We start from the raw sequence: 17,700 nt of genomic DNA, 5'->3' as shown, positions 1-17,700 counted from the left end.
TCATTTTAACGAATGCACTTGAGTCTCTCTCAGAAAGAAACAAGCCCACACTGTGCATAAGTCAAAGACAGAGACACTGGCAAAGCCTGCATATTGCTCGATACGAGCAGGGAGCCCGTGGACAGGCGGGACACTGGCACGTGCTGGGATCTTCACCAAGCTGACAGAGGCAATCGCTGTCCTTCTGTATTCCTACGCCTCCCCGTGCACACGGGGCTGGCGCGGGCTCCTGAGGACATACGCTGTGTCCCGCCCCGTGTCCCTCGTGTTCCTTACATCCATGCATTTCCACCCCGTCTGCCGTGCAGTGCCGGCCAGGTCCCAGCGGCCCTCTTGGCAGGAGAGCAGCGAGGACACTTAATGGAAATGGAAATTTGGAGAGGGGCCTTGGGGGCAGGCAGGGCTGGAGGGAGGCCGGGACCAGGATGGCACGAGGTCAAGTCAGAGGTGTGGCTCGTGGAAATGCTGACGAAAAACTGGAAAGAAGACAAGGGCACGTTCAGCCTCAACCTCTCGCTCGTTTCGAGTTTTAGAGACATGTGAGGAGAACGTGCCCGACCTCCCCAAAGTCCTCTTAGAGACGCAGATTTGAGCCAAAGACACAGGGGGCTGCAGGGTTAGCGGGGACGGCTCCCGCACAGGAGGGTCACAACCCCGGGCGGTGCAAGGTGGCAGGGGGACATTTCAGTTTGGAGGGGGGCTCCGTGGTTTCTGGAGCCAGGCGCGCCTCGTGCCCGGCTCAAACGGGTCTGCAAAGCCACATCCCCCTTTTCTCTGCCACTAAGTCCAAAGCTCAGGCTTTCTGCCGAGAATGGACAGTTGCTGCAGGGCTGAGAGAGGGAGAAGGTCCAATATAAAGAAAAGGATTGTATTCCAGAGACCTCTCGTGAAGCCTTCCAGCGGAGGCAGACGGACCCCGCTGGGCATGGCCAACTATTTCCACGGCCTCGTTTTCACCGCCTGTGTTCCCTTCCCCACCTTGCTTTGTGGTCATGCCGCCTCTCGCTCCAGGCCTGAGCTCACTTGCCTGGGAAAGCTCTCAGGAAGCTGCGTCTTGGCTGCCCCCCGGGTCCCGGGCAGTGGGAGGACCACCCTGGGTGGGCACACTGGGCACCGGTCGCCTTTGCGGGCTCAGAGGAGCCTTCACTTACTGCCAGGAGCTCTGGGCCCCTGTAAGAACCACGCCAATTTGAAATGGGCCCCTGTTCTCCTGGTTCTACAGGCCACGGCGTAAAGCAAGTAGGGGAGGGAAGTGACGGACTGCACGGGCAGGTGTCGTCGAGGACGGAGAGGGGCCGGGGCCGGGCGGGGACAGGGCCGGCCCTAACCCTACCACTACCCGGGGGCTGCAGAGAAACCTATGAACCGTTCTGGGCCCCCACTGTCCTCGCTGGAAGCTGGAAAAGTTAGGTCAGTTCACAATCTTTTCCAGCCTCGGATTCTGTCTCAGTTTTTCTCCTGCTACGATTATGCTTGACAGGGGATAAGGAATTGCGGGGTTCCTCCTCACGGCTAAGGCTAAGGCATAGTGTCTCCAGACAGACGCAGGGGCCCAGTGTCCCGGCAAAGCAGAGATGCCTTTCGTCTTCGCTTGCCTAAGGCAATCAAAACAGGAGGTCCTTGCTTATTGTCAACTGATTTGCCCTCTGGCCTCTGCGTGGGTCAGCGTGGAAAGCACTCTCCAAACCCCTCCGAACGCTCCTCCGCTGAAAACCACGAAGGCTGCGCGTTAAAACGGCAGGCTACCCAACACGGATGGAACTGGAGAGCGTTATGCCGAGTGAAATAAGTCATACAGAGAAGGACAGATTCCATATGTTTTCACTCCTATGTGGATCCTGAGAAACTTAACAGAAGACCGTGGGGGAGGGGAAGGAAAAAAATGGTTAGAGAGGGAGGGAGCCAAAACATAAGAGACTCCTAAAAACTGAGAACAAACTGAGGGTTGATGGGGGGTGGGACGGAGGGGTGGGTGGGCGATGGGTATTGGGGAGGGCACCTGTTGGGATGAGCACTGGGTGTTGTCTGGAAACCACTCTGACAATAAATTTCATATATTGCTACAATTTTTCTTTCATGTGAAGTACAAGGCATTGTTGCTTGCTAACATTCTTTGACATAACACTGGCAACGTGGACGTGGAATAGAATTAGAGCATTCTACATCCAACATTTTGTCACAGTGGGGCTCCGTTAAGGAGGTACGTGACGCCTGTCAGTAAATCATCCCCACTGGTGGCCACTACAGATTCTGCAACAAATTAGTTCAAAGTGCTATAGCTAAGTATCCCTTGCTACAGGAGTAAAACGTCAGTGCGCCCAGCCCATGTGGCAGAGAACCCTGCCCTGAGCTGGGAGGCTCTAAGGCCTGCAGCTTTGCAAGAAAATGAAGCTCTGTTCTTCCCTGATGGGGCAGCCGAGGCACGGGCCAGCCGGGCGTCCCGTGCAGCACCACTGTGACTCCCAGCAAGCCTGTTGGGTGTTTAATGGACAAACCAAACAAAAAAGTATGCCTTGGGGCCATGTCCTAGCATTTGCAGGAAACGAGGCCTCGCCGCTTGGCTCCTCGCTGGCTCTGCCGTCTGGTGAAACGCACAACCACACGCACATTGAGATCTGCCACGGAAAGGGGGGGGGGGGGTCAGGGGTCTCCATGTAGAAAATTAATGAAGCGACCCATGAAATGAGTTCCCAGAGGCAGCCGAAAGCACAAAGATAAGTCCCCCAAACAACAGACTTGGTGTGTCCCCCCAGACAATGAATAATAAATTCACTCTGGGCGCAACACGATGGAATATGTTGGCCGGACGTAGAAGACACTTGGCTGGCCGACCTTCCCGTGGGCTCTCAGAAGGCTCCACTCTGGACCAGGGACGCGTCCGTCGCCCCACCCCCAGAAGGAGGATTTCTACATCAACACTCTCTGGTCTCAGACTTGGCAAGGCAGGTGGTTCAGGAGAGGTGAACTAGAATTATTCCCCCCTGACCCATCTGTTTTGAAAACATTAAATTCGGACACAGAAGCAGAGAGAACACAGGCTTGCTCTGGGATCAACACGTAACCGTCTCAAGGCTTTTGTCTGCGGATATTCCCTCTTTCATCTCTGTGTAAACAAGATGTCCAAAGTCTATGCTGATGAGATTAAGCAGTTTGACATGTGACCACTGGCCGAATATTTTATGAATGTTGTTTCTCCGCTCCCTGAGGACACAGGAAGGGGGCTTGGCTTCCCGTCCTGGCATCGCCTCCTCACGGTCTTGATTACTTGCCCACACTCCAATGTCTGCTGTTTGTCCCGCAGGCACCTCCTCAGAGTGCAAAACTGTCACTGACCAACTGTAACCCCCATGTGCAGAGTTGCGACAACACAGCATTGCTGGCCGTGGCCCTGGATGTCCACGTTCCGTCTCCAGGATCTACTGAAGAGTTGACCAGCCTCCTGTGATGCTTCTCTGCCTGTAATCACCCAGCAGCCCACGTCCTGGGAACGCGTGCCTCTCCTCACCCCCTGTCTCCCTCTTGTCTCAGCGAGGACTTTCCCCCAGGACTCCGCCCGCCTCTGGAAAGGACACTATGCCTTCTGCTCAAATTGCCTCTCCTGATGCCATCTTGGCAGCTACTACGAGATTAATCTTCTGAACGTAGTTTCTTCATTTAACATTTGCGGTTAAAAGAAAGCAAACACAGCACAAACGGTCTAGAAGCTAAGGTCCGAACGGCTTAGATGGGACGAAAGACCACTAGCAATCACATCAGATGGTCTTTCCAACCTGCCTTCCCCCTGTCCTCGTCACAAATCTTCGCTCAGGCCAAGCAGGCCTCGAGACAGCCACAGGAAATAGCTTTTCCTGTCCCCACGCCCTCGCCTAGGCTGTGTTGACTGTCCCTCCACCATTCCGGAAGGCTCACCGGAATCCCCCACCCTTCCTATTCGTTCCCTGGGCCACCCAGCTGTGCGGCCACCCTCCCCTCGGTCACCACTTGTCCTATCCATGTCCTGTGGGTGTCCTGCAGGCTGGGGTCCCCCTCCTCTCACCAGAGCAGGGAGACAGCAGGTTCACTAACCCACGGTGCTAGCAACCTGCCCCCACAGCTGGGGGCCCCCCGCCAGCATGTGTGCTCATCTATAGAGTGTGCTCCCGATGGGGACGTCCTCCTCACCAGTGCTCCCCTGACCACCTCCACTGACATAGTTCATCGTTAATTTAATCTTACACCGATGGTTTTGGGTTGTAATGGGCCAATGTCTTCACTGTAAATCACCTCAAGTTCTTTGGGGAGGTGGGAAAGGTAGAAATAGATCCAGCTTCTGTCACTGACTTCTCTTCTCGCCACTCAGCCATTGGATTACCAACGCTGTAGGTGCCAGATAAGTATTTTTCAGAGGATAATAATACATTGTCCAGACAACACATTTTATTTCTCGTCTCCAGGTTCAGTGTTTTAGAGGGAAATAGATTTTTTAAATAATGTCAGTAAAACTGATTAGTGATCAATCAAGGAACACTGAAGATCCTGAAAGGAGAAAAAAGTGTCCTCTCACTAAATGAATGAACACCCTACAACTCTAGGTGAAAGAGGAAAATTGACTTTTTTCCCACACTGACTAGCACTGTTCACGGAGTGCACGCTTGTAGTTGATCAATGAGCTATTTTTGTAAAACGAGTACTAGCTTTTTCAAGAGTTTCAAGTTGCCTCACTAAAATTTAAGGTAGCAGTATCATAGTAAATGATTAGCGAAATGTAAGTTGGAAATCTAAAATTGAATGAGAAATGTCTAAAACGAAATCTTTCCTTCAAATTATTATACAATTTATTCATCACCTAGAGATTCTTTATATTCCTTTCTACTCTCTATATAAAAACCTGCAAAGAAGTTACAATGATCATTATTCTGCAAGGAGGAAGTTGAGTCTGAGAGACGTCGTGTAACTTTTTACCAAGAATTATCTTTAGTTCCTCTAAAAGAGCTGTGTTGGCATGATAGTCTGTATAAATGTAATTTTAAAATGATGCCAAAATGAAATGCTTAACAATAAATCTAACAATGTGTGCAAGGCATGTGTGAGGAAAACTACAAAACTCTGATGAGCAAAATCAAAGAAGAACTAAATAAATGGAGGGACATTCCATGTTCATGGATAGGAAGCCTCAATATTGTCAAGATGGCAGCAATTCCCAAATTGATCTACAGATTCAGTACAATCCCAGTAAAACTCGCAGCAAGTTAGTTTGTGGTTATTGACAAATTGATTCCAACAAAACAAAAGACCCAGAAGAGTCAACACAATAGTGAAGACGAACAAAGGTGGAGAATTGACACCACCTGACTTCAAGACTTACTATGAAGCTACAGGAATCAAGACCATGTGGGAGTGGCAAAAGAACAGACAAACAGATCCATGGAACAGAACCGAGAGCTCAGAAATAGGCTCAATAAATATAGTCAACTGGTCTTTGGCAAAGGAGCAAAGACCGCACAACAGAGCAAAGACGGTCCTTTTAACAAACGGCGCTGGAACCATGGACACCCATGTGCACAAAAATGAATCCAGACACAGATGTTACACCCTTCACAAAAACTAATCCAAAATGGATCAGAGACCATGCAAACTGCAAAACCTACATGTAAAATGCAAACCCTAAAACTCCTGGAAGATAAAGCAGGAGAAAACCTAAATGAACCGGGGTAACGATGACTTTTTTTTTAGATACAGCACCAAAGGCATGATCCCTGAAAAAAACAAAAATTGGTAAGCTAGACCTCGTTAAAATGAACAACTTCAGGGGCGCCTGCGTGGCTCAAGTCTGTTGAGCATCCGACTTCGGCTCAGGTCATGATCTCACAGGTCGTGAGTTCGAGCTCCGCGTCGGGCTCTGTACTGACAGCTCAGAGCCTGGAGCCAGGTTCAGATTCTGTGTCTCCCTCTCTCTGTGCCCCTCCCCCACTCACACTCTGTCTCTCTCTGCCTCTCGAAAATAAAGAAACGTAATAAATTTTTTTTTTTTTAATGAACAACTTCAGCTCTGCAAAAGTCAGTGTTAAAAAAATGAGAAGACAAAGCACAGACTGGGAGACTCTACTTGCAAATAATACATCAGATAAAGGACTGCTACCTAAAATATACGAAGAACCTTAAAACTCAAGGAAACAAACAATCCGATTAAAAGGCCTTAACAGATACTTCACCAGAAAAGACACGCGGAAGGAAAAGAAACCTATGCAAAGAGGCTCAACACCATACGTCATCAGGGAAATGCCAATTAAAAAAAAAAAGCAATGAGATGCCACAACAGACGTATTAGGAGGACCCGAATCCAGAACACTGACAACACCAAATGTTGGTGAGGGTGTGAAGAAACAGGAATTCTCACTCATTGCTGGTAGAATGCAAAGCGGGCTCAGCCTCTCTGGCAGTTTCTTACAAAACTAAGCATAATCTTATCATATAATCCAGCCGTCGCGCTCTTTGGTATTTACTCAAAGGAGTTGAAAAGTTATGTCTCTACAAAAACCTGCATGCAGATGTTTATAACAGCTCTGTTCATAACTGCCAAAACTTGGAAGCCACCCAGATAGTCTGTAGTAGGTGAATGGATAAATAGACTGATACAGCCAGACAATGGAATATTGTTCAGCACAAAAAAGAAAGGAGCTATCAAGTCGTAAAAAAGCATGGAGGAACCTCAAAGGCCTATTACTACCTGAAGGAAGCCAGTCTAAAAAGACGACACACTTTCTGAAGAGGGGCGGATGTAGTGAACTGATCTGAGTTTACGGAAGGGTGTGTGCTGATGGTGTTATTGAACGTATGGTGTATATTTCCCCTTTTAAAAATCCAACAAATACTGAATTTGGCAGGATATCGAGCCCCAAGGGTTTTGGGTATGGGTCTGTGGGCTTGCAGTGTAGAGATTCTGATCCACAGTCGGAAAGAACAGGAGGTTGGTGGTCAGGCTGCCTGGGTTCTCGCCCTACCGTTCGCTACCACACGGCTTGTCCTCACCCAGCCACGCCAAACCTCCTTCCATTGACCATAAACAGAACGGAATGATACCAGCCTTGCCTTCCACCCGGGATTATTATGCATGTCAAATTAAAACAGCCGATGAAAGCCTATAAAGTGACTCATAAAAAGATTTCATTCCAGAGTTACATGTCTGGACCAATGGAGAAAGACAAGGAGTCGTATTTATTTCTGATAAATTATTTCCCGGCCATTTCTGCCATGATTTCCATATTCTTGAAATTCTGATTCGCCGAACAGGGTTTAAAAGTTTTAAATTTCCTTACATAGGAATACAACAAAGCAGAAACCAAAATCTAACATTTATAACAACTTGTTCATACAGTCAGTTCGGGTTCTTCATTGCCAAAAACAAACCAAACCGAAACGAAACGGAGCAAAAAGAAAAACCAAACCCATGTGGAAAAATGACTGTAGCAGAGTGAACAATAAGCCAGTCCACGACGAACAGAATGTCAAGAAAGGTCTTTAATATCCCCCATCGCGTGCGCGAGAGTAGCTGTGGCATTAGCTCTGTTCCTCTGCTTGTGCCCCGATAAATCTGATATTATGTGGTAACTGACAAAGGAAATGTCGAGGCTCGCTGCCCTATTTCTACAGATGATCCTCGGCATCAGAAAGATGAATAAATCACACGATGAAAATGGACTCTCTGCATGCATCTATCCTTCCGTAAAGGGACTGAGAGTTTACAAAAATGCCTATTTCTGGTTGTCTGTCCAAACGAAAGAATAAACACTGCCAGGGTCAACATTACAAGCAGAAAGAGAGAAAATAAGCAAGGAATGAATCCTTTCCATCATCGTGTGTTCCAGTGCCCTGTGCCCGGCTCCTGAAACACTGAATCCGTAAATATCTGGCGGCTGAGTGAGTCAATCAGATAACGACGGGGGGTGGGGGCGATCTCTTCCCTGCTGTTCTGCCCCAAATGATGGCATTCAGGGCATTCTTATTTTTTATCCTTAAGGTGGTACACATTTTAACCGGGGTTGGGGATCTCGTTATGGAAATCAGGATTTCAGATTTGGCAGAGGTCAAGAACAATTTAGAAACCAACTGGTGTATCATTGATACTGTTGTGCAGGAAAATCGCCCAGAGAGGAGCGAGTACAAGATCAGTCTTGCGTGATGGGGGACGGCTGGGTAGGAGGGGGTCCTGAGTCACCCAGCTTGGGGCTTGCATGTCATGCAAGTTTCAACCAGAGTGAAGGGGGGCAGGGGCCGGAGAGCTCAAAGCAGGTGCTGAGGTCCTGGCTGCGTGACGTCATCTAGAGACTGGTCTTTGAGTACTGTATTTGGCTTTCCAACTTCAAGTTCTATTTCTTGCGCTCACAGTCTGATAGAAGTAGGATAAAACATACGGGATAAGAAATATAGGAAAAAATATATAGTTGTTTGCACCAGCCCACTTTATTCCCTTTTACACTGTGTCTGGGGAGAAGCTGTGGTCCACGGGGTGCGAGGGTGGTGCAGCGGGGGCGTCCGACACCCCGCTTGTGGCCCGAGCTCATTCCGCTGACCTGCTTCATTCCATCCGAGTCCCTTTGCCTGCCTCATACCTCACACCTCATGCCTCCCAAAGCTGTCTGTCTCCGTGGCAGAACCAGCCCCTGGCGAAAAACCTAGAGTCGTCTTTCAGCTGAGTATCTATTGATTGTTTGTTACGTCCTCACTCTGCTAGTTCCCTTAGTGGGCTTCGTGTTTAACAGGGCTGGTACTGTCTCGGGGCTTAGGAATCCTTCCATCTGTTGAGAGAGAGGCAGCCAGAGCAGGGGTTAAGATGTGCTCTGGAGGCAAGCTGCTTGGGTTTGAAATTCATCACCTCCGATTCCTAGGGAGCGTGGAGCTTTGTCACGGGTGGGCATGTGCTGGACATGGGCAGAGGGCTGAGAAGGAAGCCCCCAGAGGGGTCATGGCCACACTAGGGACAGTGACGAGCCGGGGGTGGGGGGGAAGTAATGACAGTTCTGGCTCTCCGGGGGGAAACTAATGACAGTTCTGGTTCTCTGGGGGGAGTAGTAATGACAGTTCTGGCTGCAAATGGTAGGAACCCGACCTAAGAAGCACAAAAACCTGGAGGGAAAATTCAATGACCAAGTTCCAGGAAGCACAGAGTAACTGGAATGAGAAACTCAAACGGTCTCCAGACGCTCTCACCTCTTGGTTCTCTCCACTTGGCGGCTACCTCCTCCGTCCCGCAGGAGACCTAAGCGCTTCAGGTGGAAGAGAACGGGGCGGCTTGTAGCTCTGGAGTTCAGATCTAACTCTGCAGCCCCAAAAGAGGTTATCCCGGGGCCACAAACCCTGAGAAGACATTCACTGGCCCAGGAGGATCAAGGGCTCACCCCTGGACCAAGGCGCTGTGAACAGGAGGCTCACGTTTCTACTGGAGCTGCTGGTTTGCAACGAGGGGAAGGCAGAAGGATGTTGAGGATGCTTCCGAGAAGAAGAGACAGCTGGGGGCAGCCGGTCCGGAGAACCTCCACCCACCCGCACCCACACCCCCCACAGCTGTGACAAGCCAGACACAACGCTAGACTCTAAGATAAGGTCAGCTGGGGGTGGCCCTGGGCGTCAGGTGGAAGAGCACAGGGGCAGCGTGACGTCGTGAGGCCGTAGGTGTCTGTCACCGCCCGTAATCAGCCGCAGAATGAACCAACGTGGGCACAGACAGCACGTCCTTGCCACACGACGCCACCCGGTCGCTGCACCTCACGTGAACCAAGGAACACCTGCTCTGGAAACAGGAGAACCGGACTCGGGTTCTGACTCCGCCAGCGAGGTTGGAAAAACAGCTTCGATGCTGAACCTTCAGTTTCCTGACGTGTAAAGTGATAGATGCCCCCTGATCGTCTCACAGGGATCTGGCAGTGGCCGGGATGGCACAGGCGAAATGTTCCTATCTGCCAGAAGAGGAGTGGAGCAAGCCCACCCAGCCCGACCTGCCCGGCAGCTTAGGGATGACGTTTCCCTGCTGTCGGTTGGTCGATCGGATCGTCAACCCCGTAGCGGTAGCGTCCAACCCGGTAGCGTCCATCCCTCCTCACACCTGCTCCCAGAGGCCGGGGTTCTCAGCCCCGTTTTCCAGGGAGGACACTGTTGCAACAAGGCGGCCGCTGGCTAATGAAGGGACGACTGTCCCGCCTTCCCTGCGCCCTCCTGCTCCCTGCAAACTTGCATGGACTCACTCCCCTCCAGCTCCCCCTCCCCCGGCAACCCGCTTTCCTCCCAGACTCCCCTTCTGGTGAGAAGCCAAAGCGGAAAAGGAGGAAGAAGGAGAAACTGAAGAAAGCCACGAAGTTTAAAATCACGTTACACCCTTGCAGACCTGCCCTCCCCCCCGCCCCCCGAGATGTGTCCCTCTGTGTTCACTGGGGGGTAGCAACCCTGGAACGAAATGCATCAGGCAGACACAGCTGCTCCCGGGTTGCTCCTGGAGCTCCCGCCAGACTGGGATTCAGTGACTTTGCCTTCCGTGCTTCCCACCCCGGCTGCAAGGTCATTGAGGTAAGGCTATGAAAACACCCTGTCCCCACCCCCAGTGCCGGATATGGAATCGGCTGCAAGAAGGGTTTCTCTAGGGGGCGCCTGGCTGGCCCAGTGGGTAGAGCACGTGAGTCTTGATTTCGGGGTGCTGAGTTCAAACTCCACCTCGGGTGCAGAGATTACTTCAAAATAAAATCTCTAAAAAAACAAAACAAAGCAAAAACAGAGAAGGGTTTCTAAAATGAATAGCTGGCTGAAATAATAATATTAAAGATGGTTACTAGGTTGTCTGATGCCATTCATCTCTATTTATATTTACTAATCTGTGGTTAATACTGTATTCAGAAACGTATTAACAGTGGCACTGTTTTAAAAAATTTTTTTTCTTAAAAAAATTTTTTAAGTTTATTTATTTATTTTTGAGAGAGAGAGACAGAGTGAGCAGGAAGGGTCAGAGAGAGAGGGGGAGAGAGAGAATCCCACGCAGGCTCCGCACTGTCAGCACAGAGCCCGAGGTGGGGTTCGAATTCACAAACCCTGAGATCATCACCTGAGCCAAAACCAAGAGTCGGACGCTTAACTGACTGAGCCACCCAGGCGCCCCTAAAACTCTTTTTTGAAAAACCCCCGAAACACAAGTTACTAATATAAAATCTAGGAGGGAACTTTTTAAAAGAAATATCTTTTGAATACAACAAATTATATTTGGCAAAAATGTATGCTTGTTACTACAGATGCAACCATCAAAGATGAGATAGAAAAATGTTTCTGATATATTAGTAAAAAGTAGGTAAGTGTATGCATGATTTGAATTCATTTTTTGTTAGAAAAATAATGAATGAAGGAACCACAAAGATCTATAGCAAAATGTTCTAACAGGATTATTATCACTGATACAAGATTAAGGATGCTTTTATTTTAATTTTTACTTATTTATATTTCAAAACTCTCCTCCAGTGAACAGATACTAATTTTCATAGAAAAGAACAGTGGGAATCCTTTGTAAACTCCCACAAATCACCAGTTCAAAAGTTCATCATAAGTGACCATTTGTTTTCTCTCCTTTCTCCCGTATTTTTTAAAAATTTTTAAAATTTTTTACTTAGTTTTGAGAAAGAGACAGAGTGCAAGCAGTGGAGGGGCAGAGAAAGGGAAACACAGAATTGGAAGCAGGCTCCAGGATCTGAGCTGTCAGCACAGAGCCCAAAGCAGGGCTGGAACTCACGATCCATGAGATCATGACCTGAGCGAAGTCTGATGCTCGCTCAACCTGCTGAGCCACCCAGGCGCCCCTCCCTGTATTTTCCGAGCTCTAGATTTGTTTGTGTTTCCTAAAACTGAATGTTACCAGCTCCCTAATTAAACGTAAACCTTGAATTTCTCTGGTTTATTTAAACTTGAGCGTGCGGGCCTGTGAAAACCAGTCCTGGGGCTCAGCGCATCATGGCAGAAAGATGCCACTCGGCAGGTGCATGGTTACGGACTCCCCAGGACTCTTGCTTCTGCAGGGTGACTTGTATCCAGCATTTCACTGGCACAAGAGATCGCTTTAGAAAAAGCAGTAGATAAATAACAAGTCAAGAAGGTAAATGACATAGTCATGAATCCAGGACTTTAATTCCTTAATCATGTTTCAGGTGGACTCTCCCTGAAACATTCTCTCTCATAATCGTGCTGCATTTGGTTTAAAGAAACCCTGTGGTACTCCTAATATTCCTATTCACCGCAGCGATATGCAGTAGGCTTAAAACGTGGGTAAATACTAAGGTCTGGTGAGTGGATAAAATAAATTTAAGACAGGCTATTTTGTAATTGAGAATCAATACACACTATAATCTTATTCTATTAGGCTTGAATTAATCATGCCGTCAACATTTTAATCTCAGAGACTATTAAAAGATGGCTAAAAGCTACTTATTAAGTGCTAACGAGCTGGATTAAAACAAACGTTTATCATATATGGGATTATAAATCTATTCACACCTCCGAAAACTGGAAAGTAGTTAAGACCACACCATGCCTGCAGATAGCAGTATGTGCAAAACTTGCAGCTGAAAAAAATACTGAGTGCATTTTGTCCAGGACAGAATCTTAGAACCAGCTTTTTAAAGGGGATCATGAGATCACGACCTGAGCCAAAATCAAGAGTCAGACACTTAACCAACTGAGCCACCCAGACGCCCCTCATTGTAGTTTTGATCTGTATTTCCCCAATGATGAGTGATGTTGAGCATCTTTTCATGTGTCTGTTGGCCATCTGTGTGTCTTCTTTGGAAGAACGTCTATTCGTGTTCTGCTCATTTTTTAATTGGATTATTTGTTTTTTTGAGTGTTGAATTTTACAAGTTCTTTATGCATTTTGGAGACTAACCCTTTATCGGATACGTCATTTGCAAATATCTTCTCCCATTCCATCGGGTGCCTTTTAGTTTTGCTGATTGTTTCCCTCTCTGTGCAGGAGCTTTTAATTCTGATGTAGTCTCAATAGTTTATTTTCGCTTTTGTTTCCTTTGCCTCAGGAGACGTATCTAGAAAAAGTTGCTACCGCCAATGGCAGAGGAATGACTGCCTGTGCTTTCTTCAAGGACTTTTATGGTTTCAGGTCTCACAGTTAGGTCTTTAATCCGTTTTGAGCTCAAGAAATTGTTGAATAAGGAAATGCAGCACTGGAAATTATTTTTGAAAAGACCCAACGTCCCAGCCAGCCTTGAGGCCACAGGCGAACATGTACACGTGTACCATCCAGAATATCTTTGTGTGTGTGTGTGTGTGTGTGTGTGTGTGTGTGTGTGTGTTTACATCCTTCCCACTGCTCCGCTGCAAAGGACTTATTTATTTATTTATTTTTATTGAGTGTGCAGCAAGCCCGTTCAGATGAAGAGGAGAAGTATACCTGGGATGAAGGAAACCACTTCCTTTTCCATTGCATAAACCACAACAAACAAACCACCAAATCCTCGAGCAGGTTACTGCACTTCTAGAAGAGACCCCGGAAGATAGTAAGTGCTCAGTAAATACTGTTGTGGATTTGGACAGCTTGATTTTTGATCTGTCTTCCCAAACGCCTAGCACATTCCCCCATCCTTCTCGCTCTCCCTCAGAAGTGCTGACCCTGGACAGAGGAATGAAGGTATGGGGCGGGGGGTGGGGGGTCGGGGCTGGGATGGGGCAGGCGGTGGCCGTGGAGCCGTGGAGTAGCTGTTACCTGCTCAGTCAGTGGCCACAGCCGAGAGGAAGGACGCAGATTCTAACAAGAGATCCCGAGCCACATTCGTGACCCAGGCAAATGGTGCCTCGACGGTGGGGTTGGCCCTCACGGCTCTGCCCTCACGTTCGGTTTCCCTACATGCCTCTCCTCAGTGTGCGCCTCCCTTCCCTTTGCCCTGTTCAGAACAAACATGAGAAGTCATTATCTTGACAGCGTGGCTAAAAGAATGGAAGCCACTTCCAGTGATGAAGCATTTAATGTTTTAATTACTGATAATTATGATGCTGCCGAGGAACGTGGAAGATGGCATTATTTAAACGTAGGAGACAAGTTTAAATTATGCTAATGTGTTTCAGCTTGCCTGTGATTTGTGGGGTGTTTTTTTTGACAGAGTATAAAGACTCAGTCAGATAACTGACTTGGGTGAGTTGCTGGGTGGTTTCTCTGTGTGACAGCAATGACATTCTTGAGCTGAAGGCAGGCAGGTGCCGTGAGGAGCCACCAGCCACGCAGAAGGTGGCCTCCGAAAGGTCAACTCCAGGCTTCAGCAAACCTGACGCTGTTCTGAGTTCGAAGTTTCCGAACTTGGCAAAAACTTTCCCTGTTAATCTCAGACCTCCAAACTTCAAACTTCTGCTTTAAAGGATACGTACGCATTCCAGTATGTTCAGACTAACGCATGACGATCCTTTTAACTGCTGCACAAATTTTTGTTTCATTCCGTTGCTTAGTTTAAAAGTCCCATGGGATTTGAATTCGGAAATGCCTAAGTTCAGTCTGTGGTTCTACTACGTCAATGTTTGAGATCCTCAGAAAGTTACTTGCTCTCTTGGTCACTTCAAAAAGGCTGAGTCTTTCCCCAGGGGGTCACGAACTTAAATTTGGTAAAAGATGAAACAAAAAACAAACGAAAGAATCATTTGCAACGAAAAAACTGCATCTCAAAATATCAGACGGTACGACCAAATGAAGTTTTGGTTGGGATACTATATATTTAAGAAGCTTTGCTTTGGGCAAAAGTTATGTAACTGTTATATAATTCACATGCACAACCATTAAAAACACTCTTTGCAAACAGCCTATGTTTACCCCATCATAATTCTCATCCAGATCCTCTGATTCCTGACCTACCGTGAACCACTCGATCTGAATCTTCATCTCAGAGCAAAGAATGTAGCCTTCTTTGTATTTGCAACTACCAGCCTGGTTCACAAACCTTTGTTAACATGTCAACATCAGGATGTGGTTGATAGGATTTGGGTATTTCTCGTAAGACGATCTGTGGCAGCATCGATCGTGGTATTTTTCAGGGCAACCTACTGTCTTCTTTCTTGCAAAAAAAATTTTTTTTATTTCATTTTCACCCACTGCATTTTTTGCACACTGCTGCATATAGTCAGAAGGTGATCGTTCTATCGAAAGTACTGATCCTAAATCTCTTGAGTCACAGAGGTGCTCCCTGGCTTCAGGCAGACAATGCTTTCAATTAGCCTTTTTTCTGCGGACGCGCTCAGAACAGTGAACTCTCTGGGCTGGTCTGTCAGTCTCCCGGAAGTGAGAGAGCCACGGGCAGGGAGACTGGGGCCCTTCACGTTTTTATGCTTCGACTTTTCCACTTGTTACAAAGGAAAAGTTACCCCCCTCCCCCACACCAGCTGTCAGTTGCTCACGTAACTACCAGCAGGCACGTGGCTGTGTACCTGGATTCCGTGTGCTAGTAATGTGCATGTTTCTGGACAAACTGAAACCTCTCTTTTAAAAATGTTTATTTCTGAGAGAGAGAGGGAGGGAGAGAATCCCAAGAAGCAGGCTCTGCACTGTCAGCTCAGAGCCCCATGTGGGGCTCGATCCCAGGAACGGTGAGGTCATGACCTGAGCTGAAATCAAGAGTTGGATGCTTCACCGACTGAGCCCGCAGGCACCCCTGAAACCACTTATTATCGTGGCTCAAATCTGGGCAACTTGCCCTGAGTCCTATGAGCCCGGCCCAGACCACTGCAGGGGACTCACTGCTCTCGCTGCACCTGCCCTACGGGCCCCCTTCACCCCGCCCACCCGTGACACGGCCAACTCCTCGCCCTGACTCAGAGCCTTTGCATTTGCTGTTCCCTCTGCCTGGAATGCTGTTCCTCCAGATGGTCACATGACTTGTGCAGTCACTTCATTCAGATCTCTGTCCAAATGTCATCCCTGGAGAGAAGCCCTGTCTCCTGTCCAAAACACTGTAGATGAACGACCCCACCACACATGCCCACCTCATCCCTCACTGGCCCTCAAGCTCGCATTTTGTTTTCTTTTTCTTTTCTTTTTTTTTTTTTTTTTCATGACACCCATGAACATTGACACTACATTCCAGTTACTTGTTCCGTGTTTTACCGCTCGGCCCCATGCCGTGAGCTCTGGAGAACAGGGGCTCTGTCTCATTCACTTACGGCTGCACTCCAGGGCCCGCAGTCAAATGTGTTCCCAGAGCAGGGCTCGGGGCCTACGCATCTGTGACGCAGTGGATGAAATCAGACAGACCCTTCCCCTCAAGTTGCTTACGGTTCAGGAAACGACACGGGCCAGCGCGAGAGAAAAAAGTATTCCTGGCAGGAGATCTGTAGCGAAGACCGAGAGAACCCGTATCCGTGAGCTATGCTCTGTGCTCTGAGCCTCCGGTCAAGCTGGTCACCTCCACAGGGTTCCTAAGTTTGGGTCCTCCTGGGTTCACGCCCACGGCGAGGACAGGGCATTCGGTGGCTGACTTAGGGCAGATCTGCTTTCCTGCCATCATGTCACACGTGGTAGCAGGGCCACATTCAAAGGTACCATGTGACCCACTGGCCACGGCCACTGTAGGGGGAAGAGGAAGAACCCACGGCGCCCATGCCCTGTTAAGTGTCCTACTTTAGCTCAGGTCACGATCCCACAGTTCGTGAGTTCGAGCCTCATGTCGGGCTCTGTGCTGGCAGCTGGGAGCCTGGAGCCTGCTTCGGATTCTTGTGTCTCCCTCTCTCTCTGCCCCTCCCCCACTCACACTCTGTCTGTGTCTCTCAAAAATAAGTAAACGTTAAAAAAAAAAAAAAATCCAAGGTTCAGCTTGTTGAAGTCACCAGCTCAAAGGCACCTAACCCAGAGGTGTAGACGTGTACCCCCTGCAGGTAGGGTCCCCATCTACGGTGTTTGGATGAACAGAACTCCTTGTTATTGCCCCGGGGAAGATCTCAGCCACCACCACCTTCAACAGGGGACAAGAAACCTGACACGTGTGGTGGCCGAGTGGCTCTTTCTCGTCTCTCAGGGTCAAGTGGCTTTTAGCAGCACAAGAAAAGATGAAGTGATTTGAGGGCTTACGTCATCACTCCTGCAAGGGGGCCTCCAGCTGTGTGGTCCCCAAGCCCCGATTTAGATCAGCTGAAAACGGTCCAGCCGCATTGTGGTTCCTTGACATTTGAGAGAGGAAGCCTGACGTCCTAGAGCCCATCCCTTACGTCCAGTCTAAAGAAGATTCCAGCTGTGCTCCTCGGGCCGTCCGGGCGGCCACAGAGGCAAGAGCAACACACACAAACTGCCCGAGAGGCTGGCCTGAGGCCGGCTGGGAGAACAGGGTGACCACAGACCCGCCCCGGGTGCCCCTCCTGCTGGCCAGCGCAGCGCTAGTCACCTGCAGGAGGTCCGTGAGCGACTCTGCTGTGGCCCCCGCGGCCTGGGCATCCCCCGTGCAGGGGTCTGTCCTCCGGACACCCACCAGGGGTGGGAGAGCCACCACCGCCAGGAACACCTGCCTCTCAAACACCAACCCGGACGCAAGTCAACCCTCAAACCGAAAGGGCCCGAGGCATTCAACGCTCCCAACTTTCTATCAGTCCTCTTCTGTCTTCTCAATTTTCTTGGTAGGATCTTGCCTCACAAATTAACGTCAAGAAACCCCTTTTGTCCTCAGGAATACTAAAACATTAGATCATAATTTTGATCAGCAACACAATTTCAAAAGA

The 17,700-nt window shown here is 48.8% G+C and overlaps 1 protein-coding gene and 1 pseudogene across 3 annotated transcripts in view; both read right to left on the bottom strand.

Moving 5' to 3' along the window:
• The window catches only part of PDE10A (phosphodiesterase 10A), a 608,599-nt gene that overhangs the window by 445,610 nt on the left and 145,289 nt on the right, over window positions 1-17,700 (bottom strand). The gene's annotated exons all lie outside the window — the stretch shown is intronic.
• LOC113598449 (uncharacterized) overlaps window positions 1-17,700 on the bottom strand; it is a 93,388-nt pseudogene that overhangs the window by 57,505 nt on the left and 18,183 nt on the right.

This window comes from Acinonyx jubatus, chromosome B2, assembly GCF_027475565.1.
Source record: "Acinonyx jubatus isolate Ajub_Pintada_27869175 chromosome B2, VMU_Ajub_asm_v1.0, whole genome shotgun sequence".
Classification (NCBI taxonomy): domain Eukaryota; kingdom Metazoa; phylum Chordata; class Mammalia; order Carnivora; family Felidae; genus Acinonyx; species Acinonyx jubatus.
Note: the sequence above shows the minus strand (reverse complement) of the source record. Positions and strands in the feature narration are given on the sequence as shown.